This window comes from Solanum pennellii, chromosome 10 (genome assembly GCF_001406875.1).
Source record: "Solanum pennellii chromosome 10, SPENNV200".
NCBI lineage: Eukaryota > Viridiplantae > Streptophyta > Magnoliopsida > Solanales > Solanaceae > Solanum > Solanum pennellii.
Window position 1 is genome coordinate 36,012,753 of NC_028646.1, and position 6,199 is coordinate 36,018,951.

Here is a 6,199-nt window from a genome sequence, read left to right on the forward strand (position 1 = left end):
AATTGGCCGATGAAGAAATTACCGTCGATTTCCAAGGCCTACCATGTTAATAAGACGGATTTTTATTTTTTAGTTATTATTTGAGTTATTCATTTTTATTTATTTGACACTAACTCTTTTACTAAGTGTCTTTACAGGTACCCAAAACTTGCTTCCTTGAAGCCATTCGAAAAAGCTCGAATTATACTTTTATTTCATTATTTTGTGAATATTGACGTTAGGCAAACTTTAGGCCGATGATTATTATTTTATTGTGTTTATTGCATGTTTATTATATCTGTATATTATTTTATATTCTTCCTCAATTTGAAAAAAAATGAATTCAGTCGGGAACCACATTTGTGGATTCCGAAGGGTGCCTAACCCCTTCCCTTCGGAATAACTTGAACCCCTTACCTAGAATCAATTGGTTTCGTAGACTTTTCTTTAATAATTGGTTTCCTAGTTTTTCCTAAAATTAGGTGGCGACTCTTTTTTAAAACTCGTTTATTTTTAAAACTTTGTTAAAATTGAATCAGTTAATTATTTTCGAGTTGCCGCGACGTTTCGCCCTATTTCGACAGAGTATGGATGTAAACAAACATATGTACTTTATAAATAACCTTATACGATTACATCTTAAGAATAATCTCACAATCACTTAATAATTACATTTCAATTGCATCCTCATACCACACTTAGTATAATTACAAGACATACTTTGATTGAACTTCATCACCAAGTACAAGCCATCATAATTAAAGTAAAGGTTTAGGATAACCAAGACATACCCAATCTCCTTCAAAAGCCATCATCATGGTAATACCATCAACCAACAAATTCCATCTAATAATAGGTTCAATAACATCAATAAATAGTAAATAACGCAATAGCTAGGTCAATTGCATCATCACTATCCTAATTAACTTCAATTCATAACCTAGGGTTAGGGGGAAAGTGTTCCTTATGAGTTCTTCAAAGATATAGATCCAATACCAAAAACATATTACCCTACGCAGTCCATGTATAAATTAGAATAGATAAAACAAGTCAAACAATCAATACATTCATCAATTTCTATCAATTTAGAAGTAAGATCCAAGTTTGTTGAAATTGGGGAAAGGACATGATCCACACGAAATTCTCATCAACTAACATCAATTAATAAAAAAATATACACTTAATTATCCATGGGTAATCAAAATTAGTCATAGTCAAATATCAATTTTATGTTTAGAAGAAAACCAATTTGTAGAAGAAAAACCCTAAGAATTGGGTGATTTAGAAATCAACTTTAAAAGGACATCTTGGGAAAGGAATCCCAAGAGTGAATAACCCATACCTTAATGAAATTTAATACATGAAATTATAGTGAAATCCTTGAGAAATTGGTCTTCTTCTTCAAGTTTTCTTCTTTCTTCTATGGAGGTTGAATAGAGAGAGAAAGTAGAGGGAAGTGAGAGGTTTTGGGTTTGTAGTTAGGGATTTGACTTGAGTGAGTGAATGTGAGGTAAAACTTTTATTTAATTAATATATTGACCTCCTATGAAATACTACCAAAAGGAATCCTCACTTAAGTTGACCCTTTAATGAAGTGAAACTTGAATCCCAAATTTCAAATCTTCGTCGGGAACAAGACCGCGACGCGGAGCTGCTCCACATCATTTTCTGAATTCATTTTCGATAAAGTAGAGTGTGCGACCTGCCCGCGACGCAGACTCAATTTTTGACCGAAGGCTTACCATGTCCGCGACGTGGACACATCTCATCCAAGTTTATTTTGGCTGCTGCTTTGGAAGCTTGCTTGACCAAGTTTGGGGTCCTTTCGTGGACCCCTAGGCTGACCCTTGGGGGAGAGGACCAAGATGTTTCCACCCTATATACATGGTTTTACCTATTGAAAGTCATTTTAAAAGTTTTAGACCTCATAAGGCACCTTTGAACCTACTCGAAACCTAAGGATGTTTCACTAGTTAAATTAGCCTTGCTTCGTGACGTCTTGGATGTTTCTTTACGTCTTAACTCTAAAACTTCCTAAATAGTTGATAACGTTATTTTAGTCTTAAAACAATGTTTTAAGGTTTATTTCATCATGTGAGGCTCTATCTTATATCATGGACTTTTGGAGTGTTATAATAAATTTCAGCTCAGGAAGAGTTTAGATGAGTTCTTTATATGGTTTGGATGCCCTTGGGTAGATCGTATGACGCCACCGAGTTTGTGAAAATACGATGTTGTATGAGGGAGATATGCCTTCCGGAAGTTGTAATATTGAGCTGAGAATATCTAATCTAGATTTTACTAAGGGTAAAGTTGTCTTTTCACCCTAGTATTTCCTAATTCATATTTAGTTTATATTAAGGGTAAATCTCAGTCCCAAATCAGATTTAGAAAAACTAAGAACGCTTGGGTCTTTGTAGAAAAAAGAAAAGAAAAAGAAGATCATGAATCTCAAAGAACGCCAAGATCGTTGCATGGATTTCATATTGGGTGATCCCTATCGAGGTATGTGATATCATCCGATGTTGGGTCCTTTCACCCACACCCAATTTGTTTCAATTCATCAAGTTAGAGTATATTGACTGTTGAATATGGGAGTTCTTGATTAAAATTCATTAGATTTTTGTTGCTTGAATTGTAATTAATCTCTAGTAGATTTGGTTCATATTTTCATACTATTTTAGGATCTAATCTATTATGAGCTATTTAGTGATCCTAAGTGTTTGGGTTGGATCCATGCATGTTTTGGAGGTTTAGAGATTAAAAAGCGGAGAAGAAAAGTCAAAAATGTCGTCTAAAAACCCCTGGGGCGGCGCGCCTGCCAAAGCCGCTGAGGACAGGCTCTGTCTGACAAGCCCTGGCTTGCCGAGCCAGCCAGAGCGCCTTAGACCAGAGTTTGTCCTTCAGGCTCTGGCGCTCCGTGCCTTTCATAGCACCAAGGTCACCTAAAGACCCCGTTATTCACTATCTTTTTGTAATTGTTCCTAAGTGATGTACCTATCATTCCTTGTAGATTCCAACACTCTAAAGTACATCTAACATAATGAAATCATACATAAACATGAGATCATGATCCTTGAATCCATAATCCAATTAAAGGGAAGTTAGAATCAGGGTTAAGAAAGTTAAGAAGTCAAGTTGAAACCTATGAAGTGAGTTAAGTAAAGCTTTTCAGTGTTCTTAGAGTATTTCTTAGACGTTTTTAACTTTGTTTTAAGGCTCAGGTTCAAGTTAAGGAAAAGATTTAAGGTTGAGTTCATTTCTCAAAAGGTATAAGGGAACTAATAATTCCCTAAGTAGTTTATAAATGTTTTTACATTTAAGTAAAGGAGAAACCAAAAGAGTTAGAAAAGAGTTTTTGGAGAAAAAAAAAAGGGAACATTGATTCCAAGAGGAGCTTTTAAAGCTAAAAGAGTTGAGAAAATTATCTCAACTCAGAGGAAAGAGGCTATATTAAAAGCATGAGATAAAGTATAATTTAGCAGTAGTATTGTGCATCGATGTGGGGATGAGAGTTCAAATTAACTCAAGTCTCCTTGTAAGCCATGTAGCCATCATGGGTTTTAACGTGTCATACATTTTATATGATCAAGTAATAAGTTATCTAGTGGATCTACTTAGTTGAGGCTAGCTTATGCGACGACAAAGTATAGGATAGTTCTAGCAGCGTCTCCCACGCTGTATTACCACTTAGGCTCATATTGACGGTTGTCGGTCAGAGAAACTCTCACATAAATTATATTACTTTCATATATAAGTAAGTTGAGTTTATTATTGTTTTATCTTTAATGAACTAAGTGTTTACACTGTTTTACCAGTTTCATATATATTGCATATGTCATTATTGATTTATATTAAGTTGCCATCTTGCGAGTCAAGCAGAGCCAAGATAAGTTCATCTTGAATTCCATATCATGATTTGTAGATATGTTTAGCATTCGAACTCACATACTTGTACATCCAATGTACTGATGTCACATGGTCTGCATTGTCTTATTATGCAGACGCAGGTAACCAAGCTCAGCACGTAGTGCTTCGTTGATCTCGTTCAAGATACAGAGTCAGTGGTGAGCCTCCTTGAATTCCAGTGGACATACTTTTCATTTTCTTTACTAGTTTAGATCATTAGGATGTTTTGGCGTCTGTCCCAACATCTATCTCAGTCAGTTTAGAGGCTTCGTAGACAAGATAGTAGTGCAGTAGTCTTTACTTATCATTCTTATATTAAAGACTTGAGTTGCCAGTTTGAATGTTTAAACTTTTAAAAACATTCCAGATAGTATAAATGTGCAATTTAGTTAAGTTCTTTCATTATTAAGTATGACTGTTGAGTTACGACAAGGGTTCGCTCGAGGCCAACAATGGTCACCGAGTGTCAGCCACGTCCAAGGTGTAGGCTCTGGGCATGACAATAGCACAGTACCAACTATATTAAATATGCACCAACTCCATAATTTCACAAATAGAACTTCGAGTTTTAGTCACCCATCACAAAAAATAAAGAAATTATACCATTCATGAAAGCAGCCATTGGTAACATTAAATTAAGAAATTATAAGTAAACTCACTTTTGATTCAACCTCAAATTGTCAATTTCAATAATAAATTTGTAAAAAACCCAACATAAGAAAAGTATTCTTCAAATAAAAGGTGTTCTCTAAACTCTTCACAAACTTTTATATGATATTCTATATTTTATGTCATTTGATATTAGTTTCTCTCTTTTAGGGTATTTATAATTTCCCAAATTACGCTAAAATTCCCATAGGTGACTCCATCAGCGACATTAGTCTACCTCATTGAGCTCGTTCAATGCAGCACCTATTGATCCTCAACTATCATTTGATTCTCTAGGTTTCAAGTGTTTTTAAACTCAATTGTCAAACTTGATTGTGTCAGCCTTTAATTTTTCTGATTAATTGAGTACCACCTTGGTTCGCCTTTTAAGAATTTTAAATTTTCGTTTCACGCCATCATTTTGAGCGATTTTCATCAATGTCGCCTTTCTCATTTGGCAAATATCATCCTCCACTGATGTCCACCGACCTGAATTGATAGACACAAGTACTACGCACAATTATTTTAGGCGAGGTCATGCTCAAGTGGAAGTCCAACCTTCTTGTTAGGTGATAAATAATGTATGTTTGCACATTTTTTGCATTTTCGATCATTCATTCAAACATCAATTTTTTTGTCACACCCTGAGCCTACGCCCTAGATGTGGTTGACAATCGAGAACTATTACTAGTCCCCAAGAAAACCCTTGGCCTGACTGACTACTTAGCGGAATACAGACTCAAGCAATAAAAGGCTTAAAAAATTTGTACATTTTAAAAAAAATACTCAACTCAAAATGTGTGTAAAATAATCTATAGAATAAGTAAAATAGTTTGCACAAACATCTCAATGAAAAGTAACCACTGAAACTCTCCTCAACTTTATTTACCTATCTAGCCTCTATTGCTTTATATGGATCTTTGGACAAGACCTATGACATCTCAAAACGACTAACTAGAAAATAAATTTGAAGTCCAGGAAATGCAAAAGGCTCTCCGAAGCTATCATAAGTGCAAATGGATCTCAAGGAAATGCATGTTGATGATCCTAAACAGTTGTATCTACATTATAGTAAGATGCAAGAGGAACGACACAAGTACATTAAATGTATGAATATGTGAGATGGATAACGAAACAAATATCAGAACTGAAGAATCGAGAGCAACTAAACATAATTAATACAAACATGAAGTAAAAAAGATTTAAACTTTACAATAAGAACAATATAAGCAATATTAAAATCATATACTTTACTTTGTAGGGATTTTCTTTTATCTACAATCAGTACTATGAGCCTAGCAACGATAGAACATTTTACCCATGTTAAAAGGGTACTTCTATACCTTGCCGGGGTATAGGGTGCTACTGTAACAATTGATTTATCTAAAAGGCCTTCTAAGAGGGAGTGAGGAATCGTATGAAGAATAAGTGGTATCCTATCCTACATAAGCTACATATTTTTATGATACTTTTGAGTTACACTCGATTCTTACCTTAATTTGATGATTGATACTACTCCGAAATTAATCAATATGAGTTATATTCAATTCCCCATTTACAAAGAAACATACTATTACTTTACTTCAATCACCTTTTACATTGAAAGTGAATATTACTTTACTGAAGTACTTTCCAAAAACATCAATCATAGTCTTTATTTTTC